The sequence below is a fragment of the Homarus americanus genome, unplaced genomic scaffold (genome assembly GCF_018991925.1).
Source record: "Homarus americanus isolate GMGI-L3 unplaced genomic scaffold, GMGI_Hamer_2.0 scaffold44861, whole genome shotgun sequence".
NCBI lineage: Eukaryota > Metazoa > Arthropoda > Malacostraca > Decapoda > Nephropidae > Homarus > Homarus americanus.
This window is the reverse complement of record NW_024739616.1, coordinates 2,501-13,977: the sequence shown is the minus strand read 5'-3', so window position 1 is coordinate 13,977 and position 11,477 is coordinate 2,501. Positions and strand designations below refer to the sequence as shown.

The 11,477-nt window shown below is 50.2% G+C and overlaps 1 non-coding gene across 1 annotated transcript; it reads left to right on the top strand.

The window, feature by feature from the left end:
• Positions 1-10,407: 10,407 nt before the first annotated feature.
• Positions 10,408-10,571, top strand: LOC121874961. Its single transcript, XR_006090519.1, has one exon. It is a non-coding gene; the product is annotated as a 5.8S ribosomal RNA (ribosomal RNA).
• The last annotated feature ends 906 nt before the right edge of the window (positions 10,572-11,477 follow it).

Here is an 11,477-nt window from a genome sequence, read left to right as displayed (position 1 = left end):
CAATCGGGGGTCGATATAATAGCATACTACAGAAACTTGCACACCCGAATGGGAGACCGTCAAAGTCAATCGGGGGTCGATTTAAGAGCATACTTTACAAAATGATCCGAGAATCTGCACACACCGAGTGGGAGACGGTGATGAAAAAGTCCGCCCTTGTACGCTGGATGGCACTATTTCACTATAGTAAGGGGTACAGGCACCTCGGTCATATTGTACAACATACCAGAGACGTTCCACACCCGCATGGGAGACCGTCAAAGTCAATCGGGGGTCGATTTAATAGCATACTACAGAGAATTTACACACCCGAATGGGAGACCGTCAGAGTCAATCGAGGGTCGATTTAATAGCATACTATACAAAATGATCCGAGAATGTGCACACACCGAGTGGGAGACGGTGATGAAAGCGTCCGCCCTTGTACACTGGATGGCACTATTTCACTATAGTAAGGGGTAGGGGCACCTCGGTCATATTATACAACATACCAGAAAAGTTCCACACCCGCATGGGAGACCGTCAAAGTGAATCGGGGGTCGATTTGATAGCATACTACAGTAGGGTGTGTCATACGGAGGCGAATTTTTTTTTTTTAGTTTGAAAAATCGGCCCATGGTATTACTGATGTAGTTCTATGTGCAGGATCATGTGATATCTTCAGATTTGAAAAGTTTTCATTTTTTGCTATGTAAATTTTAACTTGAAATCTTATGAAAATTCAGTATTCCCACCCTTTTACCAACACCACTAAATAGCTTATTTAAAGTAAAGTAAATGTATCAGGTTAATTTATTAGGATGAAAATGATCCAGAATAGTGAAACGAATGATCTTGACACATTTATTCAATTTAATATTCCTTTAGAAAACAAAATCATCAAATACAAAAACCGGTTTTACTACTACGACCCGGTGTTGCTGCACACCATAGAGAACATGTCTTTCTTGCTTCTATTTTTACTCATCACCTCCCTGCTGACCACCTGAGCTCGGATGTAGCCTTCCCTCCTCTCCTGGCTGTACACGTGACTGCTGGCCTCGCTCACTTGCTGTACACAACGCTCTATACTCTGGGTGTGCGAGGGCCAGGCAGGGACATGCATGGGGTTGTCCAGGAAAGCTCTGACTTGAACATTGGTGAGGCTGCAGGTAAGAGGGGGATCACTGCCAGCCTGGATGTTATCCAGATCTATGAGATCAGTGAGGGTCTTGGCACCTAGATTGACTTCAGGAGTCTTCCTGACCCTGAAGGAATCGTCACCAACTGATTCGTCATGCCCAGATCCTCTCATAAGTCTCATATATCCAAGATCTTTTTGACTGCCACTCTTCTCTCCTCCTCATCCTTACTGCAGAGCATTGTCTGCAGAACGCACTCTGGGGATGAGCATACCAGGAAGATCTCCTCACAGTCTGCTCCACAATCTGAACAACCTTCCTTGGCTGACTCCTCAGGAGCTCAAGCTGGAAGAGAACATGCCTCGGACCTTCGGAGAACGATGACTTGACCTGGTGTTGAACCAATTTGGCAAGTAGACACTCACGATGAATTGGACAATAGTCTCCGGTTGTGAAGCTGGTTCCCTTTCAGTTTATGATGAGCGACCCAAATTCTGCAGAACCTGAGAGCTGTTGTGAGCCACCTAGAATGTGAGACTGGACCTATCTGCAGGTAAGCAAGTCTATCAGGCATGACCCCAGTTTTGATGGCACTGCAAATCATGTAACCCTAGTACTGGTCAGTACTCAGGTCGTCAATGACAGTATGTGCAAGCTCAACGAGTGGAGGGCCAACTGTGATTTTTTCAAAGCTCGGATTTATTTCTAACTCAGTGGCAGAGTCCAGTATCTTGCCAAGAGGACCAGACCATCTGTTGTTTGAAAGAGTCTTGCCATCCAGCTCCTGGATCAGATGTCTGAGTGGCAACTCGTTGGTGTGGAGGTCACAAACAATCCAGACCAGCTTCCTCCCAATCTTCCGCTCTATCCACTGTATGACCCCCCCTTGCCACCCTGTGTTCGTGTTGGTGCTGTCCCCTCCAATGGCCTGCAGGGTCTGGTCTACGTTCCTCTCTCTGAGCCAGTTCACAATGTTATCTGCCACTATCTCAGCTGGTTTCCTGATGTCATCTTTCTCTGGAGTGAAATGCCACAAATACTTCCCTCCTGGTTCACTGCAGCAGGAGTAGTGTTCCTCCTTCACCATGGCAGGGAACAACTTGTCAGAATCTCCAACTTTCATGAACACTTTAGTGTCATCCCTTCTCCCATCAAAGAACAAACAATTGATTCCATTTTCTCTTATCCCCTTATCAAACTCCTCTTCTAGGTTACTGACAAGTTTCTCCTGAGCTCTCCTTACTTTGTTATGATCTATCACCAGGTGAACATCATCAGGTGTTATCAAACCACCGTCAACCTAGGCAGCTGTTGCTATCTCTGCAGTTTCTCTGAGACCAGTGTGGTGTCGCATGCTGGCCAGAGCTATGCTCGGGATATCATTCCTACTTCGAATCTTATGCATGGAAAGTTTGGGATCATTATTTTCTGGGTTAGGGACAAAGTCACCATTCTCCTGGTCAGCACTCGGATCAGCCATGGGGAAGTCATTAAACTCTGAATCAGCTTGACTCCAATCATCGGCCTTTTTTACCTCACCCTGGGCCTTCTCAAGTCTCTTTTCCTCGGCAACTCTTCTCCTCTTCTGTGGCAGCCTCCTGTCTCTTGGACTCCGGAATATCTTGGCTAGAAATCATGAGAGCCCCTACACTGCCAGCTTCTCTCTCTGTGCTTTGACAAATGCCAGTTCGATCACAGGAATCTTCAGTTCACGCTTGCAAATACAGGAGATGTGGGCCTTGGATTTACAGTCACGATCGCATCCAAACTCAGGACAAAGAACAATTGGGCACTTGAAAGTAATTATGACAAATAACTGGTCCATTTGCTTGGAAAAGCTGTCCTTTACTGCAAGTTTTCCTCTCCCAAGAGAGATATCACTTGCCTTTTCTCAACTGGCTAGCAGTCTGTCACTAATCTTCTTCTGACTTGTTATGACTGGAGGCTTGAACTGAGCGATAGCTAGAGTGTACTGTGCCAAGACAGCTTTGGTCATATCACTGGCAATGTCTTTGTTTGTGTAAGTTCTTTGGTTCTTTTCACTGATTTGCCTGATTAAAACACAGTATCTCAAAGCATCTCTCAATGTAGGCATCTCCGACTTCAGGAGCTCTCTCCCAGACCCAAGATAGTGACTGAGATGGCTGGATTTTTGGTTCCTCGTCCTGACACAAGCAGCCATCGCAAATATTATCAACTTATAAATGCATCAGAATCTGAAACAGAAAAAAATATTGTTAGTTGGGTTGTTAAAGAATGAAGTCAGAAAGCAATGTTCACTATTTAATTGTAATGCACTAATGCAGCTGTACGTTAGATTTTCGATAAATTTCACGCTAAAATTTACCTAGCAAAAGGTTGCAAAATATTGAAACTGAAATTATTTTCTGTTTATATACACTAAAATCTACCAAAAAAGTGATGGGCCATTAGTTTTAGCTGATCTTCCCTCCTATGACACACCCTAATACTACAGAGAACTTGCACACCCGAATGGGAGACCGTCAAAGTCAATCGGGGGTCGATTTGATAGCATACTACAGAGAACTTGCACACCCGAATGGGAGACCTTCAGAGTCAATCGAGGGTCGATTTAATAGCATACTATACAAAATGATCCGAGAATGTGCACACACCGAGTGGGAGACGGTGATGAAAGCGTCCGCCCTTGTACACTGGATGGCACTATTTCACTATAGTAAGGGGTAGATGCACCTCGGTCATATTATACAAAATACCAGAGAAGTTCCACACCCGCATGGGAGACCATCAAAGTCAATCGGGGGTCGATTTGATAGCATACTACAGAGAACTTGCACACCCGAATGGGAGACCGTCAAAGTCAATCGGGGGTCGATTTGATAGCATACTACAGAGAACTTGCACACCCGAATGGGAGACCATCAGAGTCAATCGAGGGTCGATTTAATAGCATACTATACAAAATGATCCGAGAATGTGCACACACCGAGTGGGAGACGGTGATGAAAGCGTCCGCCCTTGTACACTGGATGGCACTATTTCACTATAATAAGGGGTAGAGGCACCTCGGTCATATTATACGACATACCAGAGAAGTTCCACACCCGCATGGGAGACCGTCAAAGTCAATCGGTGGTCGATTTAAGAGCATACTATACAAAATGATCCGAGAATCTGCACACACCGAGTGGGAGACGGTGGTGAAAACGTCCGCCCTTGTATGTTCGATTGCACTATTTCATTTCTCCCGCCCCCTCAGCGGAGCGCTTCGGCGCCTCTGCGAAGCAAAGCGCGGCATTCAAAAACAAAAACCAAAATTGCCTTCGCTTTCCCTTCCCTGCCCTGCAATGGCTGGAGCAGCAGAAGGAGAGAGAGAGAAAATAGTCTCATGGGGTCAGAGGAATGGCAGTGGAGCGCGATCTATGAATTTCACTAGCCAAGTCTGTCTTCCTATTGAACATTATTACTCTCTCTCGGCGCACACGTCGCCACCACGGTTTCCGTGACAGCAGCAGCATCATGATGTTGCGTCTACCAATAAGTCCGGAACCAGGTTATTCGGCTGTTCGCGAACAGTCAGGTTTTAAACTTGCCTAACAAACGATCAAACAACCTCCACTCTCGAGGTGCGGTACGGTGACTGTCCTATCGTCCGCCCTTGTATGCTGGATTGCACTATTTCACTATATTAAGGGGAGAGGGTGCCTTCACACACCTATTCGGTGTGGAATATCTTCCGCCCCCCAGCGGAGCGCTTCGGCGCCTCTGCGGAGCAAAGCGCGGCATTCAAAAACAACAACCAAAGTTGCCGTCGCGTTCCCTTCCCTGCCCTGCAATGGCAGGAGCAGAAGAAGGAGGGAGAGAGAGAAAATAGTCTCATGGGGTCAGAGGAATGGCAGTGGAGTGGGTTCTATGAATTTCACTAGCCAGGTCTGTCTCCCAATTGAACATTATTACTCTCTCGGCACACACGTCGCCACCACGGTTTCCGTGACAGCAGCAGCATCATGATGTTGCGTCTATTGTAATTCCGGAACAGGGTTATTCGGCTGTTCGCGAACAGTCAGGTTTTAACCTTGCCTAACAAACGATCAAACAACTTCCACTCTCGAGGTGCGGTACGGTGACTGTCCTATCGTCCGCTCTTGTATGCTGGATTGCACTATTTCACTATATTAAGGGGAGAGGGTGCCTTCACACACCTATTCGGTGTGGAATATCTTCCACCCCCCAGCGGAGCGCTTCGGCGCCTCTGCGAAGCAAAGCGCGGCATTCAAAAACAACAACCAAAGTTGCCGTTGCTTTCCTTTCCCTGTCCTGCAATGGCTGGAGCAGCAAAAGGAGAGAGAGAGAGAGAAAATAGTCTCATGGGGTCAGAGGAATAGCAGTGGAGCGGGTTCTATGAATTTCACTAGCCAGGTCTGTCTCCCAATTGAACATTATTACTCTCTCGGCGCACACGTCGCCACCACGGTTTCCGTGGCAGCAGCAGCATCATGATGTTGTGTCTATTGTAAGTCCGGAACCGGGTTATTCGGCTGTTCGCGAACAGTCAGGTTTTAACCTTGCCTAACAAACGATCAAACAACTTCCACTCTCGAGGTGCGGTACGGTGACTGTCCTATCGTCCGCTCTTGTATGCTGGATTGCACTATTTCACTATATTATGGGGAGAGGGTGTCTTCACACACCTATTCGGTGTGGAATATCTTCCGCCCCCCAGCGGAGCGCTTCGGCGCCTCTGCGAAGCAAAGCGCCGCATTCAAAAACAACAACCAAAGTTGCCGTCGCTTTCCCTTCCCTGCCCTGCAATGGCTGGAGCAGCAAAAGGAGAGAGAGAGAGAAAATAGTCTCATGGGGTCAGAGGAATGGCAGTGGAGCGGGTTCTATGAATTTCACTAGCCAGGTCTGTCTCCCAATTGAACATTATTACTCTCTCGGCGCACATGTCGCCACCACGGTTTCCGTGACAGCAGCAGCATCATGATGTTGCGTCTATTGTAAGTCTGGAACCGGGTTATTCGGCTGTTCACGAACAGTCAGGTTTTAACCTTGCCTAACAAACGATCAAACAACTACCACTCTCGAGGTGCGGTACGGTGACTGTCCTATCGTCCGCTCTTGTATGCTGGATTGCACTATTTCACTATATTAAGGGGAGAGGGTGCCTTCACACACCTATTCGGTGTGGAATATCTTCCGCCCCCCAGCGGAGCGCTTCGGCGCCTCTGCGAAGCAAAACGCGGCATTCAAAAACAACAACCAAAATTGCCGTCGATTTCCTCTCCCTGCCCTGCAATGGCTGGAGCAGAAGGAGAGCGAAAGAGAGAATAGTCTCATTGGGTCAGAGGAATGGCAGTGGAGCGGGCTAATGGCGAGTAGGCTCGCGATCTATCAATTACACTAGCCAGGTCGCTCTCCCTATCGAACATTATAACTCTCTCTCGGCGCACACGTCGCCACTGCGGTTTCCGCGACAGCAGCAGCAGCAGCAGCATCGTGATGTTGCATCCACCAATTAGTCCGGAACCGGGTTATTCGGCTGTCTGCGAACAGTCCGGTTTTAACCTTACCCAACAAACAACATCCACTCTCGAGGTGCGGTACGGTGAATGTCCTATCGTCCGACCTTGTATGCTGGATTGCACTATTTCACTATATTAAGGGGAGAGGGTGCCTTCACACACATATTCGGTGTGAAATATCTTCCGCCCCCCAGCGGAGCGCTTCGGCGCCTCTGCGAAGCAAAGCGCGGCATTCAAAAACAACAACCAAAATTGCCGTCGCTTCCCTGCCCTTCAACGGCTGGAGCAGAAGGAGAGAGATTTTAGTCTCATTGGATCAGAGGAATGGCAGTGGAGCGGGCTTATGGCGAGTAGGCTCGCGCTCTATCAATTACACTTGCCAGGTCTCTCTTCCGTTTGGACATTATTTACCTGTCTTCTCTTCTTTGGCGCACACGCCGCCACCCTGCTAGTTTCGTCACAGCATATGCTGCGCCTTTCAGTCCGGATCAGCTCCCTTCGCTCTTGCTGTTCGCCCAACTTAGCGGACTTATGCTGGCTGATCACCCGCTCGCTGGCCTGTGCCGGCTCTTCAATGCAGCGCCTAAATCATTACTTCTGATCGAGATTCATATTGTACTATCTCAGCGTTAAAACGTATACTCCTTAAATGTGCATAGACAACGCCTATGTTTCAAATTAACCAGTGCAGTCTGGGAGCCGAGTATACTAAAAAGAGAGTTTAGCAGCCAAAACTCGTCAAAGCACACGTTGGGTTACCACATCACCTAACATCGATGGCGGTTCCCACCCGTGAAATACACTACCTAACCAATATTGGGCGACGATGGCGCTCATGAGCCCACGTCCCCACAAACAGTAAGAGAGAGTGAGAAAGAAAGAGAGAGAGGAGCAGGATAAGGGAGGAGTTTGGCCAACGTGCGGTCCCTCGCCCAATGTCTTCTGCCTCGATGGAGCTGGGGCAAAGAGGAGAGGAGAGGAGCGGATAAGGGAGGAGATTGGCACACACGGTGGCGCTGCCGGCGCCGAGGATAGCAAGAGAAGGTGCAGTTTGATCTGATCATCTGGTTTGCTATTTCTCTAAGGCCAACGTGCGGTCCCTCGCCCAATGTCGGCTGCCTCGCTGGAGCTGGGGCAGAGGAGAGGAGAGGAGCGGATAAGGGAGGAGATTGGCACACACGGTGGCGCTGCCGGCGCCGAGGATAGCAAGAGAAGGTGCAGTTTGATCTGATCATCTGGTTTGCTATTTCTCTAAGGCCAACGTGCGGTCCCTCGCCCAATGTCGGCTGCCTCGCTGGAGCTGGGGCAAAGAGAAGAGGAGCGGATAAGGGAGGAGATTGGCACAACATGGCGCTGCCGGCGCCGAGGATAGCAAGAGAAGGTGCAGTTTGATCTGATCATCTGGTTTGCTATTTCTCTAAGGCCAACGTGTGGTCCCTCCCACAATGTCGGCTGCCTCGCTGGAGCTGGGGCAAAGAGAAGAGGAGCGGATAAGGTTGGAGATTGGCCAATGTGCGGTCCGTCGCCCAATGTCGGCTGCCTCTCTGGAGCTGGGTAAAGAGGAGAGGAGAGCAGCGGATAAGGGAGGAGATTGGCACACACGGTGGCGCTGCCGGCGCCGAGGATAGCAAGAGAAGGTGCAGTTTGCTCTGATCATCTGGTTTGCTATTTCTCTAAGGCCAACGTGCGGTCCCTCGACCAATGTCGGCTGCCTCGCTGGAGCTGGGGCAAAGAGAAGAGGAGCGGATAAGGGAGGAGATTGGCACACACGGTGGCGCTGCCGGCGCCGAGGATAGCAAGAGAAGGTGCAGTTTGATCTGATCGTCTGGTTTGCTATTTCTCTAAGGCCACGTGCGGTCCCTCGCCCAATGTCGGCTGCCTCGCTGGAGGTGGGGCAAAGAGAAGAGGAGGGGATAAGGGAGGAGATTGGCATACACGGACGTGCGGTCCGTCGCCCAATGTCTTCTGCCTCGCTGGAGCTGGGGCAAAGAGAAGAGAAGAGGAGCGGATAAGGGAGAAGATTGGCACACACGGTGGCGCTGCCGGCGCCGAGGATAGCAAGAGAAGGTGCAGTTAGATCTGATCATCTGGTTTGCTATTTCTCTAAGGCCAACGTGCGGTCCCTCGCCCAATGTCTTCTGCCTCTCTCTCAATCTCTCTCACTATTTTGGCCGCCGTGATAGGCGCCACCAACAGCAGCAGCTACCTGGTTGATCCTGCCAGTAGTCATATGCTTGTCTCAAAGATTAAGCCATGCATGTGTAAGTACAAGCCGATTTAAGGCGAAACCGCGAATGGCTCATTAAATCTGCTATGTTTCATTGGATGTGTAAACCCACTTACTTGGATAACTGTGGCAATTCTAGAGCTAATACATGCAATTGGTCTCTGACCGCAAGGGAAGAGCGCTTTTATTAGTTCAAAACTGGTCGGGCCCTGGTCTGTAACCCACCTGTGGTGAATCTGAATAACTTCGGGCTGAGCGCACGGTCTCCGCACCGGCGCCGCTTTTTTCAAGTGTCTGCCTTATCAGCTTTCGATTGTAGGTTATGCGCCTACAATGGCTATAACGGGTAACGGGTAACTAGCGATCCGCCGGCGTTATTCCCATGACCCGGCGGGCAGCTTCCGGGAAACCAAAGTCTTTGGGTTCCGGGGGAAGTATGGTTGCAAAGTTGAAACTTAAAGGAATTGACGGAAGGGCACCACCAGGAGTGGAGCCTGCGGCTTAATTTGACTCAACACGGGAAACCTCACCAGGCCCAGACACCGGAAGGATTGACAGATTGAGAGCTCTTTCTCGATTCGGTGGGTGGTGGTGCATGGCTGTTCTTAGTTGGTGGAGCGATTTGTCTGGTTAATTCCGATAACGAACGAGACTCTGGCCTACTAAGTAGTCTACGGATCTCCAGAAAATGGTGTCCAGTTCGCAACTTCTTCTTAGAGGGATAAGCGGCAATTCTAGCCGCACGAGATTGAGCAATAACAGGTCTGTGATGCCCTTAGATGTTCTGGGCCGCACGCGCGCTACACTGAAGGGATCAACGAGTTTTCCCCCTCCGAGAGGAGCGGGTAACCTGTTCAAAGCCTTTCTTGATAGGAATTGGGGCTTGCAAATGTTTCCCATGAACGAGGAATTCCCAGTAAGTGCAAGTCATCAGCTTGCGCTGACTACGTCCCTGCCCTTTGTACACACCGCCCGTCGCTACTACCGATTGAATGATTTAGTGAGGCCTTCGGACTGGCGCTCTTGGATTGTCGGCCCCGTTGCCCGCAAGGGTTTTCTGGTGTCGTCGCCTCGAGCTGACGGAAAGATGTCCAAACTTGATCATTTAGAGGAAGTAAAAGTCGTAACAAGGTTTCCGTAGGTGAACCTGCGGAAGGATCATTAACAGAGAGAAAGAGAACGGGGCGCTCTTAAAACTACTACTCTCCTGATTTGGGCGGTCTCGGGCTCTGCTCTGGCAACTCCAGCAGCGAAAGAGGACAATCCCGGCCCCCGCGCCAAAAATAGGTACCACGCTGTGGGTGGACCACACTCTGGCGAGAGCGCGAAGACCCGGAGGAGGACGGACGGGGCTTTGGACGGCTGCCCGTCCGTTCCTTACAACCGGCGAATAAGCCTTTTGACCCAAAAAGAGTGAAATTCTAGTGTCAAAAAACAACAACAAGCCGTCTGGCCAAACCCAAACCACAAACTTGGGCTATGTCTGTCAAACCCTTTCATTGAGACTCGACCTGTGATGGTTAGTCGCAAAAAGACCAAATGGCAAATACACAACTCTTAACGGGGGATCACTCGGCTCGTGGGTCGATGAAGACCGCAGCAAACTGCGTGTCGGTATGTGAATCGCAAGAATACCAGATACATCGACAAGTTGAAGGCATATTGCGGCGGCGGCAGCCATATGAGCTTGTCGCCGCCACTCCTCTACGAGGGTCGGAAATATACATCCATCGGTTGCTGCGAGTTCGGTGCCTGCTGACTGTCTCCCCGACACGAGGGTAACCCGAACCGAGCTTCCGCCTTGGGGTTTAATCGCCCGCGCCTTGGGCGAGGCGTGCCCTTAAAAACATGCCTATCACTAGCAAGTCCATGGACTTGGCGCACCCACATTCAACCACAACAAAGAAGGGCACACACACACACATGTGTGTGTGTGTCCCGTCCCGACGACAGTTGTCGCCCTCGCAAATAACTGGAGGTGTTCTTTTGCCTGCTGTCCACAGAGACACGAATGGCCGTCGGCCGCTCATGGCTGATACTGCACATGTTCTAAGAGGCACACGTCCTCCTCCTTCTCTCTCGGAGAAGAAGCACTCCATCCCACGAAGAGGAAACGAAACCGGGTCGGATATCTCTTAAGTAAGCCCCGCCGGAATTTCGTCTATCACCTTGAAAAGAGTGCTTGGCATGCATTGCAGTGGAACCTAAATTGATGAGTGCGCCTGGGCCCGCAGTCTACCATATAGTGGCGCAGGCAGAGAGATGAGAATGCTTGGGTGACGCCGTGCTCTTCCTCACGCGCTCCTCCACCCTCTCCCACGGTCAGACGCGGTGTGGGCGTTCTCTTTGAGAGTTCGCCACGAGTCCACGTCTATCTCATGACAGGCCTGGGAGGGAGGCAGGGGGAGTTCTCTCTAAACGCGTTGAAGACGGTGTTGCGCCTCATAACGGCGCTCGCCGGGATAGAGCACTAGTTTTGCAGCCGGAAAGGCCGCTCACGCCAATTAATACTGCGACTCTCGCTCTCTTTCTCCGGATAAACAAGTGCCACTGCTGTGGCATGCGGGAACGGGGAAAGAGGTCAAAGTTTAAGCGGCAAAGGTGCGGCCGAGTAAGGGCGGA